Here is a 15,920-nt window from a genome sequence, read left to right as displayed (position 1 = left end):
CTGTGTTTGAAAAAATGTAGATATTCAAATAATTTTTGGTATTTCTGCAAAAAAAAAAAAAATTCACATTTTTTTTTAAAGAACACACTGTGATTATGCTTTGAGGAAAAACATTAATTTGATCTTTTTCATTTAATTTTTTTTTGATATTCAAAGAATTTTTGGTATTTCTGCAAAAAAAAACTATTCACGTTTTATTTAAAGAACACTGTTTTTTGATTATGCTTTGAGGAAAAAGATAAATTTGCTCTCTTTCATTTAAAAAAAATTGTAGATATTCAAATAATTTTTGGTATTTCTGCAAAAAAAGATTCACTTTTTAAAAAAGAACAGTTTTTTTATTATGCTTTGAGGAAAAAGATAAATATGCTCTTTTTTATCTGAAAAAATGATATTTTTTTCTGAAAGAAATTGCCATATTTTTTATTGAAAAAAATATAAAACAATTTTAAAAATAACATTTATAGGTTTTTTAAATAGCTAAAAATAGCTAGAATTTGAGGAAAATTTACATTTTTTCTTATTGTCTGCATTTTTAACATTTAAAGCACCAAAATATTTACAAAAAATTTGACAAAATTCGCCTTACAACTTTACAACCTGTGTGTGGCTCCCAGTTTTTTTTACCTAGGTCTACAATGTCTTCTGTGTCTGTACTTGCTACTGCAACCAAGAAATTTCCCAAATACTATAATAATTTTATCTAATCTAAAAATTACCATTGTACTACTCCAACCTTACCGTTCCCACATCTTGCACCCAATTTATTATGATGTCATAATTTAACCACCCATTTCTTCGTTAAAAAAATGATCATGAAAATCAGCTAAATACCTTAATTTTTTAAAAATTTAAATAACCAACCACGTGAGCAGGATTAATATTCAGAAACCCGACGGATAAAGTTCAAAAAGGAGGAAGTGGTGAAAATCCACGCTTTGGCAAAAACAACAACAACAAGAAGAACATCAAAGTGGCGGCTGGCGCGTCTCGTATCGGCGCCAACGGTTTTACATGGGAGATAATTAACGAGCCGCCGTGGCGCGCGCAAAGTGTCTCTAATAATAACCAGGGAAGAGAATGTTTAAATATATGAGCGCGTGCAGTAAATTTTGATGGCGCTTCTAATTGCGGTAAATCCACTTAACATGCCACCTCACGCTGTCAAATCTCCAGTCGGCGGCCAGAAAATTCTTCACGGTCACTTCAGGAGACTTTTTTATGTTTTAAATTGAAAAAAAAGATGATACATAAAAAAAAAAAACGGGGCGCGAGTGGTTAGCACGTCGGCCTCACAGCTCTGGGGGTTCTGGGTTCAAATCCAGGTCGATCCACCTGTGTGGAGTTTGCATGATCTCCTGCGTGGGATTCCAAAAATATGCATGGTAGTTCTGATTGGATACTCTAAATTGATATGCTCCAGCACCCCCCGCAACCCTAATGAGGCTAAAGCGGTTCAGGAAATGAGATGAGACCTCAATAAAAGAAAACTGAAATGTATCATATCATTTAAAAATTACATTATTTCTGATTTAAACTTGAAAATGTGAAAAATGGATACATAGGCATATTACTTGAAAATTTTGGGAAATTTAGCAAACAATTAAAAATACACATGAAATTAAAAAAAAATAGTCTTTCAAAATAAAAGATGATTTTTTACTGGATTACTATACTAGATGCTATATTACTGTCGCACAGAGTGACTTCAAAACTTTTTTAAAGAATCAAATGAAAATAATATTAAGTAAGAACGTCAAAATAAAAAAATAAAGTACGGGAGACTCTTAAAAATGTCTTGAAAATAACAACAAAAACATTTTAAGCTCATAAAGGCTAAAACCTGTTGAAATAAAAATAAAAGGAAATTCTATCAAAAATAGGAAGTGTTTTTGGTCAAAAATGTTGGAAATTGTGAAAATGCATAAAGCTAAAAATGCTAAAGGCTATTTTACTGTTGTGGAGAGTGACTTCAATTTTTTTTTTAAGGATCAAATGAAAATCAAAATTAAAAAGTAAAACTAAATTTTAAAAAGGCTGTATGGGTATACATGTCACTCTTAAAAATGTTAATAAACAAACATTTTAGGCTAAAACCTGATGAAATGAAATGAAAAAAAATGCTATCAAAAACAGGAGAATAATTTACTGTCAGGTGGGAAGTATTTTTGGTAAAACATTTTGGAAAATGTAAACAATGCTGAAGTACATAAAGCTAAAAATGCTAAAGGCTATATTACTGTTGCGTAGAGTGCCTTTAAAACGATTTTTTTAAAGACTCAAATGAAAATATTAAAACTACTGTCATGTGGGAAGTATTTTTGGTCCAAAATTTTGTAAAATATAAAAAACTGATGAAGTACATAAAGCTAAAACTAACAAGAAACCCCACCTCGTTCACGACTATCGAAAAATATAGTCATCCATTCCGACAATGTTTCCATTTGACGTCACTTTACGGTAATTACGTTATTTTTGCGTCGGAAAACAGCGGCGACGGCTCGTGACGGGTCTAAGCGTGGAATAAAAATCCTGTTTGAGGAAGAAGCGGCGCTCGCCTCAGAGGCCCATCTGTCTCGCGGCGGCGTGCGCCGGGGTCGAGCTTAGTTTAATTGAAGATTATCTGCTTAATTACTCAAGCGCGGCCAGCGTTAAACAGCCATAGATTAAGAAAACGTCAGCCGGGCAGACCTCGGGGTCTCGTGCGACGCTCAATTAGCGTAGCGCCCGGGCGCGAGCCCCGCCCCTCTCCGCGATTTCTCGATCAAAAATCGCAATAAGGTTTCTGAAAAGATGGACGTCTATCGCTGTCAATGGTGCAGAGATATGAACGTCCAATGCTAGGCACTATAGTTAAATGGAAATAATAAAAATATCATAAATATTATTTTATGCCGTAAAATACCATAAATTGATATCGTACTTGGGGCCAATTATCATGGGCAATTTGGCGACAAATCAGTTTTTTTTAGATTTTTAAGATTAAGATTAGATTAGATTAGCAAACACAGACACAGAAGACATTGTAGACCCAGGTAAAAAAAAACTGGAGCCACACACAGGAAGTCCACATGGACTGAGACTGAGGTTAAATATGCAAATAATTCCCAATTATCATGGGCAAGACGGCGAGAAATCAGTTTTTTTTAGATTTTTGATTTTTAAGATTAAGATTAGATTAGCAAGTACAGACACAGAAGACATTGTAGACCTAGGTGTAAAAAACTGGAGCCACACACAGGAAGTCCACATGGACTGAGACTGAGGTGAAATATGCAGAATCACTTTAAATTATTGTACAATTTCACATCAGTTTTGGGGCCAGGAAGAATAGTTTTGAGGTCAGGGGTCAAAGGTCACAGAGGTCAGGAAATATATTTGGTGATAACTCAGGAGTGAGTATAGGGATTGATGTCAAACATGCAGGGTGAGTTTGTCATAGAAATTATTTTTGATTTTTGATTTTGGGGGTATTAAGGTTAAAGGTCAAAGGTCAGAAAAGGAAATGGGCAATAAAGGGGTGTTATCAAACCTGTAAGGTTGTTTACACTATGAAATTGGGTCAAAGGTCACTGATGTCCACAATTTTGCAATGACAACAAGAAATAAAGGGATGCTAATCATACTTGCATGCTGTCTCTCTGAAACAAGTGATTAAATTTGGGGGTCATGAGGTCAAAGGTCAGGAAATACATTTGAATGAAGGGATTGTTATCAAACTTGCAGAATGCGTCTGTAAATCAAAAGATGTTTAAATATCTGGAAAAGGGGAAAAAACTTCATTGTTCCAAATATGGCCATGCTTTGAATTTGCCTGCTTAGTGGAATTACGTTACATTTTTGCACCAAGCCAATAAGGACAAGAAATGTGGAAGCCACGCCCACATCTTGTCATGTCAGAATGCAAATTTGTGTCCGATTGTGATTGCGAAAGCTTCTGCTATTTATACAAGCAGAGTATAACGAGGGTGTCCCCTCTGCCACCCCACTTTTGCGAATGCACGCAGCAACTCCAGCAACGCTCCAGGCTCAGATTAAAGCGACGACTCCAATATGCACCAAATGTGGATTTAGTCAGATTTAGCATTAATTCCTTATTTGAAGCAAAAAGTTCCTTTCCAATACCGCACGCGACTTAAACCAGTTGAATGAAACTTTCGTGCTACTGATGGCAATAGACGTTTGAGTCATTTGGACAGGGAGATCAATCGATTATTCAATGAGAAAATGAATCATAATAATCATAATTTCAAATGGAATAAATACAAAAGGCAATAAAATACATCAAATTAAACAAGTTGAATCACATTGACGACGATAGACATCCAATCCAACACTCTAAAAACTGAGATGAATTATTGTCAGGAATAAATGTACTTTGATGTCGGTTTATTTGAATTTACATTATATGAAAGCACTAAAGCACATGTGTCAAAGTGGCGGCCCGGGGGCCAAATCTGGCCCGCCGCATCATTTTGTGTGGCCCGGGAAAGTAAATCATGAGTGCCGACTGTCTGTTTTAGGATCAAATTAAAATGAAGAGTATAGATGGATATTACATTTCCTGATTTCCCCCTTTTAAATCAGTAATTGTAATTTTTTTAATCCATTTTTTCTGTTTTTAGTTCAAAAATCATTTTGTAAAATATAAAAATATATATATTAAGCTCATAAAGGCTAAAACCTGTTGAAATAAAAACAAAAGGAAATTCTATCAAAAATAGTGTTTTTGGTCAAAAATTTGGGAAAATGTAAAAAATGCATGAAGCTAAAAATGCTAAAGGCTATTTTACAGTTGCATAGAGTGACTTCAAAAATTTGTGGATTTTTAAAAAAAAAATAGGAACATCAAAATAAAAAAGTAAACCCAAATTTAAAAAAGAATAAGGCTGCATGGGTATGTATACATGTCACTCTTAAAAATTTGAATAAATTAAAAACATTTTTGGCTAAAACCTGATGAAATAAAAACAAAAAAAATGCTATCAAAAATATAAAAAAAGCTAAAATAAAAATTGTTTTAGATCTATAAAAAACTAAATATTCAGGGCTTTTAATCCAGTTCTTTTAATCCATTTATAAACAAATATACATAAAAGTTATATCTAAAATGGTCTAAAATGAAGTCAAGTTGACGTTAATGTGGCCCGCGAACCAACCCAAGTTTGACACTTTTGCACTAAAGCAATGTTTGCGGGAATTTTTTCTGTAAGATTTTACGTTGAAATCGTTGAGCCCTGCATATGATTGGACGGTGAAGGCCTAGGTTTAATATTTACAGATTTGTTTTTGTAAAAACTAATGGTTTTAATTCCTAACTGTCTTTTTTTAGTAACAAAACAGGTCGTAATAACTTTTCCGTGGATTAAAAAATATTTGTATCCATAAACGGACACCAAGCCAATTGAGTCAAATTTCATGTCATTGCGAGAAGAATCGCCTGGTAAACACGTTGCCTAATTGGCGACGTTTATTCGTGCTTCCGTTTGCTTTCCGTTAAATCGGCGCGGGCGTCTTCATCCCGCCGCGGGCCAGCGTTTCCTCTCCCATGCGGCCACGCGCCATTTTGACAAACGGATTTATAGGTGACGTCATATTTCTTCCCTCTTTTAATCAAACGCCGGCTTGTCGACGCCGGCTCGTGCTCAGATTAATATCGTCATTGATCAGATTGGACGGAGGGGTCCAACACCCCCATGTCGTCTTCTCCCCCCCCCCCCCTCCCCTCCTCTCCCCCCTCCCCTCCTCTCCTCCCCTCGCTGACTCTCCCTTACTCTTTCATTGCTGGGAAAAGAGCTTTGCACTCAGAACATTCCCGTAATGGGCCATTTGCCATTCTCGCACACATACACACACAAAGTACTAAAGTAAAGGTATCAAACCCAAGGCCCGGGGATCACGTCCGGTCCGCCAAATCATTTTGCGTGACCCGCAGTAAAGGATCATGTGTCAGTGCAAGTCCAACTTATTTTAACTGTAAGGGTTGGTAGCTAATGACTTTAAACGAATGGAAAAGTTGTTGAACAAAAATTTGTTACAGCCTTTTAGTTTCCAGATTGGTCCAAAATTTGAAAATTATATAATTTTAAAAACATTTTTAAAATGATCTTGAAACCATAATACTATTTGACCCCAAATCTATTTTTTAGAAAAATGAAATGAATTATAGCGAATTACCAAATCAAATGTACATGTGAAATATTACACTTGAAAAATGCATTTCACGCGATTAACCGAAATCGAGAAAAAAAACAAAATATCAAGAAAAAAACCCCAAAATATTACTGAACAAATTTACAGAACCTAAAATGGTAATGTAGGACAACAATATTGCTGAGGGCTTAAAAAAATGCATTTTTAAACTAAAATGAGAAAACAACCTCTTTCTTATTTCTTCAAAACTTAGTGTTGTTCATCCCTGTTAATTCATTGGCTGCCAATGTGGGAGGGTCGGCAGCAAAGGAGGGAATGACCTTAATTATGATGACCTTAGCAGTCCGACAACGTAATTGCTTGCAGCGGAAACAACGACAAATATTCATCTTAGCTTGAACGTAAACCGCCTCTTTTTTACGTGTTTATATGTTTTTTTCCCCTGACTAAACTCATAATGAACACCTTAGAGTCCCTTAATCAAACATTTCCAACCAATTACAATGCAGCAAAGTTGACCCCGACCAAGATGGCCGCCCGAACCCGTTTGCCCATTCTTTACCGTCCGCTCGCTCAGTCGACGGCCCCCCACTTAGCCCGCCGTCCATCACACGTGACATCGAGGTCGGCGGTGATACCTCCCCCCCCGCCCCCAAACCTGGCGCCCCCACTCCCCCATACCCTCGCCCCGCCTCGCCCGGGTGGAAAAAGGCAGCGCTGTCTGGCTAAGTGCGCGTCTGAGTGATGAAGAGAATCGGCCTTTGGCAGCCGCTAACTGCAGGGTTGTCGTGGGAGGCGAGGACGGGGGAGGGAGGGGGTGACGGAGCCAGGGCAAGCGCTAAAGGAAAGGAGAGAGGAGCAGCCGATGAGAGGGATAGGGGGAAGGGCGGACGAGGTGATGAGGAGGACGTGCGTGGGAGGGCGGTTCGCGGCGGGGGAGGGGGCGCCGGCCCAAGCCTTCTGATTAAGGGCGCAAGACTGTCGGCTGAGGAGGGGGAGGGGCGCCCAAGCTCAAAGTCATACCAAGAGGGAGACGACAACCAGGGGTGCTAGTGCTAAGGTGCTAGCACTTAGCCCCGGACATGCTCTTTGTATACAATTGGGCAAAAAGGGTCCAAACAAGGGTGGTTTGCTATTTTGAATAAACCCTTACCTCAGAAAGTTTGCAGTCTTTTGGATGATTATTGGAAGTAGAGGTCCCATCCATTTGAAGTGGGAGGTTGGCAGCGAATCAGCGAAGGTTCAAAGGCAGCCAATCTGTAATATGTCAAATATATCATATCATACCCAAAGCATAAGGGGTATATTTAAATTTTTATTTTTATTTTTATAAACGATCTGATTTTTTGTCACATACGGCCAAATGTATCATTTTTGATGCATGAAATTTGAACCCTGAAATATTTTCTCCCCGGTGAAAATTGTGTAAATAAACAAATTTCCAAGAGTGGATCTATAAAAAGTTGTCGTCATTTTTTTTTCTGAGGGATTATTAAAGGCTAAGAGTTTAAAACATTTTTATTTGCTGTTAATTATTTAGTAGTTGGGCTTTAGAGGGTTTAAAAAGGACTTTTTTTAAAGTCTTTTTATCCTAATTTATGATCTTGAATTTCCTCACTGCTAACGTCTGTTTATGCAAGTTTATTTCAGACTACCGTATTTCACAGACTAAAAGTCGCTACTTTTTTCCGCCTCTTTTAGGCTTGTATATCAACTTGCAGATATTTTATCAAAAATATCCCATCATGCAATGCAGGGTATAGCCTAGTTGCCAAAATGGGGGTAAAAAATTCAGTTTTCTTGCAAAAATATGACGCGGCTTACATGCAGGTGCGTCATATAGACCAAAAAATTACAGTAAATCCTTCAAACTACCACATAAAAATTAAGCAAATATTCAATACTAAAAGATTAACATTTGAATAGTAAAAAAAATTAAAGCCACGGACAATAAAAAATGTTTTTATGGACACATTTTGATGAACTTTGAATTTTCCCAAACTCAGGAATTCTCAGCGCACGCGATAATGACGTAGAAACAAAATTTTAAGAACGCCAGGAGAGAAAGACACGCGCGACATTTAGCATTAGGAAGAGCGGGAAGACGCACGAGGTTCCAACAATGAGCGAGCGGCGGCGAGCACCTGTGTCATTGTTATGCCTGTTGCCTAGCAACAACATTTTTCACTGCGTCGACGGCGGAAGCCATGCATGAAGAAAGCTTTGCCGTGGAAAGAAAGAAAGAAAGAAAGAACGACCCAGTCCGCCGCTTCAAGATGACTTTTGTGTGTACGAGTGTGTGTGTGTGTGTGTGTGTGTGTGTGTGTGTGTGTGTGCAATTAACCACACACGCCTCATGCTTTTCTATTTTTAAAATACTAGAAAATCGGCCTTTAAAAATCAGAAGCGTTCTGTAAAAAGCAAGAAAGTTGCGAAAAGATGAGCGACAAGTGATGATTGGACGTTTGGGGTCAATGTGCATGTTTATTGTCGTCAAATGAAAGTTAGTGTAGTCAACCATGATCAATCGATTTGTTGGCGTCTACCGTATTTACTCGCCTATAAGCCGCATCTGCGTATAAGCCGCACACTTAAAATTGCCTTAAAATTGTTGAATTTTACAATTTCTCGAATATAGGCTGCACTCTTAAAATTGTTGAATTTTACAATTTCTCTTGTATAAGCCGCACTCTTAAAATTGCCTTTAAATTGTTGAATTTTACAATTTCTTGAGTATAAGCCGCACTCTTAAAATTGCCTTTAAATTGTTGAATTTTACAATTTCACGAGTATAAGCCGCACACTTAAAATTGTTGAAGTTTACAATTTCTCGAGTATAAGCCGCACTCTTAAAATGGCCTTAAAATTGCTGAATTTTACAATTGCTCGAGTATAAGCTGCACTCTTAAAATTGTTGAATTCTACAATTTCTCATGTATAAGACGTACTCTTAAAATGGCCTTAAAATTGTTGAAGTTTACAATTTCTCGAGTATAAGCCGCACTCTTAAAATGGCCTTAAAATTGTTGAATTTTACAATTTTTCACGTATAAGCCGCACCCTGATTCACAATTTTCACCTCCATATTCATGGTTTTAATAGTAAAAATCAAGGTAAAAGGGAAAATAAAACATTCATTTCAATGATTTAGTTTCACGGGCCACACAAAATGATATGATGGGCCAGATATGGCCCACGGGCCTTGAGTTTGAAACTGGTGGTGCACTTCAAGGTCCACTTTCTTTACCCGGATTGAAAACCCTCACTTTTTGGCTTAACGATAAAATTGACCTCTGACTTGTCCTTCCTGAAAATTGATCTCTACTTGGGAAAATTGAGCTTGACTTTGTCCTGCCAAGGTTTTTCTGACACACTACTTTTTGTTCGTTTTTTGTCTTAAAATGGAGCAAACGATATTCTCTGAATAAGACGACAACTCGCACGTCATTGGCCCACATTACGTCATTACCATAAAGACTCTAAAAAGGCTATTTCACTTGAAATGAGCCCATTTTTTGCCATTACTTGCTTCAAGTGAATTATTTTCTTGACGATCAGAACAGGCGTCATCATATCTGATACTCAAAAATTAATAACCTGGCTGAGGACCCCTAAATCGGGCAACCATTGATAACGCCAATTTGTATTTCTTAGCAACATGAAATGGCAAGGTGGGGTGAATTAGTAGAAAATTCAAAAAAAAAACTGTCACACAAAAAGATCTAAAAATTATAATACCGTATTTTCACGACTGCGCATCGCATTTTAAGCCACAATGTCAGAACGAGTGCTATTTCTGTATTTGACACACACAAAGGACGCACCGTTTTTTTAGACGCAGCCAGGCATGGCAAAACATACACCAGCTTAAACATACGGCCAGACGCTAAAAACAAGTTTTTAAAAAGGCAACGGAAGCAAAACTGAGTCCGGTTGTACTTTATTTAGACATTTTACAATGTACTCACGTCATCATCACCCACAAATCCATCAAAGTCCTCATTTTCTGTGTCCGAATTGAACAATTGTCCAAATGAGTCATCGAAAACGCTGAGTTTTATACGTTCGTCCAGGCAGCCACAATCCATTCGCAAATAGTAGCTAGCTAGTAGCTAGCTAGTAGCTAGCGTAACTAGCCCGGCACTGCCTGCGACCGTTCGTAAAGCTGTGTTGATGTAGATGTATACAGGCCACAATCCATTCACAAATAGTAGCTAGCTGCGGCAGGAGTTATTTTATAAATCCACCCGGAATGACGGCGAGCACCAAATTAGCGTGCTCGCCGTCATACTGGTTGTATTGACAAAAGAACTACATATCCCAACAGTCACTGCGCAGTACTTTTACTACGGGGAAAATAGTAGAGTCGGGGGCTGCTTGCCGTAGTTGTGAGAGCTGTAGAGGATGGTGTACCCTATCCACTGATTTATTTTATTTTATCCTGATAATTATTTTTGTATTGGTCCATATATAAAGCGCACTGGATTATAAGGCGCCCTGTCTATTTTGGAGAAAATTTAAGACTTTTACGTGTGCCTTATAGTCGTGAAAATACGGTAATTCCAGCATTAATATGGAATAGAGGTGCTTAGTAACTTTTTTCAGATTCAACGGCTTAAGATCATTCTCTGACGTTGAGACATCATTTTCCGATATTTTAACCCAATCAACCCCAATATATTGCGCTGGTTGAACTGCCTTCATTTTCTGCCCGCGACCAATCACGCAATCACGCAGTCAAAGCGAAAATCTAAAAAAAAAAATGATATTCAGCTCATCTCGACGCCAATCACGAGCCAAGCTAACAGCTTGGATGGCGGCAAATGAGCCCCCGGCCCTCGGACGGGCGGCGCGCTAATGGCCCGATTATACGCGGCGGTCGGGGTGCGCGGCCGGCGTGACCGTGCGCACCTGCGCACGTGCGGCCGACCGCCTTCGGGGTGAAAGCGCTGATGTTGAGGAGGGGAGTTGAGGTTGGGTGACGTGGAAGGTGGAGGGGGGGGGGTGTAATAAAAGCCGGGGCGCTGTCACAAAACTCCCAGCTCCGGCAGCCCACCCCCCACGCTCGTCTTTTAAGTGCCGCCTGCATCAGGCGGCGCGGCGCACAACACAAAGACGGCAGCGAGGAAGACGAGAAGAAAGGCGACGAAAAAGAGAGAGCGGGTGAAATGAGGAAGGTTTGGAAGCCCGTGGCTGGAAGGATTGATTTTAAATGTGCTGCAAAGGCGGTGTTTACTATCCTCTCTGGCTAGCCCCCTTCACAGCGACGCTACCATCAAAAATAAGATTACCGCCCCCCCGTACCGTCTCCACCACAACCCACTGAAAACCTGCCAACCCCCCACCCCAAACTACCAAGCGACGAGGATAAGGAAAGCGCCAAAAAGGTTTCGTAAAAGCGCTTCACTGAAATGCTAACAAAAAGCGCTATCATTTTTTTTTTTTTTTTAAATAGGAAGACGGAAATGATGGCGAAAAGGACGAGGACATGACTAGAATCGCAAAAAGGGTTAACAGTTAGTTTTACGGTTTTACGTCCTTTTTTTTTACGTTGGCGCCATTGACGAGAAGTCGGGAATGTTATTTTCGCTTTTGGATGGTCGTTACATCGTTTGGAATGTCATTGGTTGGCTATCTATCTGGTCATCACCCCACCCCCTCCCAGATGACCTTGTTTAACCCTTGCGTCATTGTTTATCAACTAAGGATCTTAAAAACGGTTCATCGGATAATTGGATGGCGGTGAATTTCTCGGTAGATGAATGCGATTAATAGCATGTGTTTTACTTGAAAACATTTTTTTGTAGATATTTGTTTGAGTGCAATGAGGAAAATGTATCTCCAGTTTGAAAATGGAATCCCATCGACATGGAAGCGATAAAACTTTAGATTAATGCGGTCAATCTTGCTCTATTTTATATTTTAGACCAAATTTGTATTTTTTTTATTTACCAGACAGAATTGTCAATGAATTGCTGTGAATTTCTCGGTAGATGAATGCCATTAATAACATGTAATTTACTTAAAACATTTTTTGTAGGTATTTGCTTGAGTGGAATGAGGAAAATTTAGTCCAGTTTGAAAATGGAATCCCACCGACATGGAAACGAATGCGATTAATCTTGCTGTACTTTTTTTATTTTAGACCAGGGGTGTCAAACTCGGGTTGGTTCGCGGGCTGCATAAACGTCAACTCCATTTAATGTGGGCCGGACCATTTTAGATCTAATATTTAGATTTTTTTAAAAATTGGATTAAAAGAACTGGATCAAAAGCCCTAAATAGTAAGTTTTTATAGATCTAAAGCAATGTTTATTTGAGCTTTTTTGTCTTAGTAATGGAAAATTTCTTTTAATCATGTTTTTCATTTCAAATGGAAACAAAATATATTTTTTTATGTTCAAAACTAAAGTGGAAAACGGAAAATATCTATATATTTAAGATCTTAAAAAATGCCAATTTTTTAAATATATTTTTAGATTTTACCAAATGATTTTTGAACTAAAAACATAGAAAAAAATGATTAAAAAATTACAATTATTGATTTAAAAGGGGGAAAATCAGGAAATGTAATATACATCTATACTCTTCATTTTAATTTGATCCTAAAACAGAAATTCGGCACTCATGATTTACTTTCCCGGGCCACACAAAATGATGCGGTGGGCCAGATTTGGCCCCCGGGCCGCCACTTTGACACCATGATTAATGTGACTAATCTTGCTCAATTTTTATTTTAGACCAAAGCCATTCACCGGATACTAAAAAAAACATCCGAATTAATGTCGAATCCACACTAAAGAATTATATTCCGACGTAAAAACATGAACCTAATGTCCATCATTGGAACTGATAGGCGACCAATCCCTTTAAAACAGGACGGTCTGTCTGACACCAAATGGTGTCTTTGATGGTCTTTGATTGAATTCCCTTATTTCCAAACATATTTAAACAGTTTATCCTTCACCCCGACCACACAAAACAATCAAAAATGTCACTCACGACACATTTGAACAAAAGATGCCGATTCATTTTCTCCATCTTTCAATCATTTTCCTCGCCCGACCTCGATCGGCGAACCCACCACGACTTTCCTGACGTGAATCATCACTCGTCCTCGTGATTCAATCCCTCTAATCAAGTTAATAAGCGCGACCAGAGAGACTTTAATGTCATGTGGCAGTATAAAAAGGGATTATATATCCATCCATAGCTTTAAAAACGCCCTGGCGGGCCACTGAGAAATGACGCCGACCCTCCGGCAGATGACTTAATTGATTCGTTTAACAGTTGCTGATTGGTTTTAACGACAAAACGGCTTTAAGAAAACGCTCCCTCTTTCCGCGGCTAAAACGGCGACCGCGCGACCCTCCATCACGCAACGTCGGAAGGCGAAAATTCCCTTCCACGCCGCACCGGCCCGGCTTGTAATTATCACGATGTTGGCGGCCATTAGGCGTTTGATTTATCGTCCTTTGGCAGGCGGCGACGGCGGAGGTCTCTCCCCCCCCCCCCGCCCGCCCGTCTCGGACGTGTGCGAAATGCGGTGGCGTCGAGGGCCGCGGGGGGGCGAGAAGCATATGTCGGCGCTGTCACGCGGCCACTTGTTAGAGGAAGTTTAGCCTCGCCGCGCCTCCGGCCGCCGCCTTCATTATTAACAACATGTCTGCCCTGGCAGAAAGACGCTCCTGGGTCACGTCGTGGGAGGGGAAATAAAAAAAATAACTTCCTGTCATGTGACTCAGGTTACTATAGACCAGGGGAAGGGGAAGCTATGGCTCGGGAGCCACATATGGCTCTTTTGGTGGGTGCATATGCAGAGCCGTCGACCGGAGTGAATGCGATTCACGTACATTTAATATTGTAATATTAAGATTAGCTCCCGGAATATTACAATTTATGAATGCTTGTAAATTCTTACGGCGCACTGATTGGGAAACATAGACCATAGGTGTCAAAGTGGCGGCCCGGGGGCCAAATCTGGCCCACCGCATCATTTTGTGTGGCCCGGGAAAGTAAGTCATGAGTGCCGACTTTCTGTTTTAGGATCAAATTAAAATGAAGAGTATAGATGTTTATTAAATTTCCTGATTTTCCCCCTTTTAAATCAATAATTGTCATTTTTTAATCATTTTTTTCTGTGTTTTTAGTTCAAAAATCATTTTGTAAAATCTAAAAATATATATAAAAAAAGCTAAAATAAACTCTGTTTTAGAGCTATGAAAAACTGAATATTCAGGGATTTTAATCCAGTTCTTTTAATCCATTTATAAAAAAAAATCTAAATATTATATCTAAAATGGTCCGACCCACATGAAATCAAGTTGACGTTAAAGCGGCCCGCGAACCAACCCGAGTCTGACACCCTTGCTATAGACGGTCATTTTTTTGGGCTAAATGTCGCCAAATTGTAACCAGCAGAATTGTACCAATTTTCAAACGATGATAATCTTTGTAAGCAATCTTTGTCAGGATAGGCAAAATTACAGAATTTACCTTAAAATTGAATTAAAAACTGATCACTTACCCTATCGCGTCCTTATCCGGCCTATCTTCCCTCTTCTTGTCCCCTCCTCCAACATCGTGTCTTCTGGTAAAAAAAAAAAAAGTCAGATTGCAATAGCATCATTCACTGGCAATGTAGCTAGATGATGGGCGTGGTTTGAGTTCATACATTAGACACGCCCACACTGCCCAAATGCCAAACAGTGTCTTGATTTAGAAGATTCTTCCTCTTGCATGTTATTATTAAAATCCAGTATCTTTTCTAGGCAATTGTTGAAAAATGAATGAAAGATATAATTCTGTAAAACATGCATGTATTCACTTTTTTTAACACTTAAAGTAATGTAAGATAGATGATGGGCGTGGTTTTAGTTCATACATTAGACACGCCCACACTGCCCAATTGTCAAACAGTGTCTTGATAAGATTCTTCCTTTTATATGCCACATATATTTATTAATTAAACTTCATTATCTTTTCTAGGTAATTTGGGGCAAACAAATCAAAGATAATTCTGCAAAACATGGATGAACAGCCATTTTTTTACACTTAAAGTATTGTTTACACTTTGACAAAGGGTCTTTTTGACATCCTTATGATGGCGCATCAGGATTTAACTGCATAAAACATCTAAAAAGGACAAATCATTAACTTTCCTAATGACCAACATAAAGTGTAAATAGAAAAAAAACAACAACACTGAAGGTTTGTATTTTTGGGGCATTTTTCTCTGTGAACGGATGTAAAAAAACAAAAAAAACCTCAATCCCCATTCACACTGCAACCCACACTTTAAACTAATAACATTTTAGATGGTCCTTTTCCTCGTTAGCCATGAGGACACAGTTCTAAATTCCTTACTTGAGCTACAATGATGAAGGATGTCAACTGACCTTGCTTTTCTGAAGTGTTCTCGACTCCACGTGGCAATATTTTACAGCAAGATGGCGCTTTTTAACGCAACGCCTCCCGAGGAATGCAAGGTCAACTTTTGTTTTGCCGCTTGCATGGAAAGATGACCGACATTCTCTGAACTTTTCTTTAGAACAGCACTGGTCAAACGACGGCCCAATTTTCATGCGCCTGCAGAAAACAATTAAAATATTATTGAATACAACCTGCAGAGTTCAAATGCACTTGTTAGCTTTAACATTAGTCGTTAAAATAGTACTTTTTCATTAGTTTAAGGGTCAAAATCTTACAATATGGATGTCCAAACAATTCACTGGTTTTCAGAAGAGTAAACATTTGCACCAGTCTGG

The 15,920-nt window shown here is 38.7% G+C and overlaps 1 long non-coding RNA gene across 2 annotated transcripts in view; it reads right to left on the bottom strand.

Annotated features, from left to right (window-relative positions):
* Positions 1 to 15,920, bottom strand: part of LOC144076947 (uncharacterized) — a 27,345-nt gene extending 11,425 nt beyond the window's left edge. For both annotated transcript variants that reach the window (XR_013300832.1, XR_013300831.1), the window contains exons 1-4: positions 15,861 to 15,920; positions 15,552 to 15,741; positions 14,681 to 14,743; positions 7,307 to 7,410 (exon numbers count right to left, since the gene is read on the bottom strand). This is a non-coding gene — a long non-coding RNA (uncharacterized LOC144076947). The remainder of the gene's footprint in view (positions 1 to 7,306; positions 7,411 to 14,680; positions 14,744 to 15,551; positions 15,742 to 15,860) is intronic.

Source organism: Stigmatopora argus, chromosome 7 (genome assembly GCF_051989625.1).
Source record: "Stigmatopora argus isolate UIUO_Sarg chromosome 7, RoL_Sarg_1.0, whole genome shotgun sequence".
NCBI classification, from domain to species: domain Eukaryota; kingdom Metazoa; phylum Chordata; class Actinopteri; order Syngnathiformes; family Syngnathidae; genus Stigmatopora; species Stigmatopora argus.
Note: the sequence above shows the minus strand (reverse complement) of the source record. Positions and strands in the feature narration are given on the sequence as shown.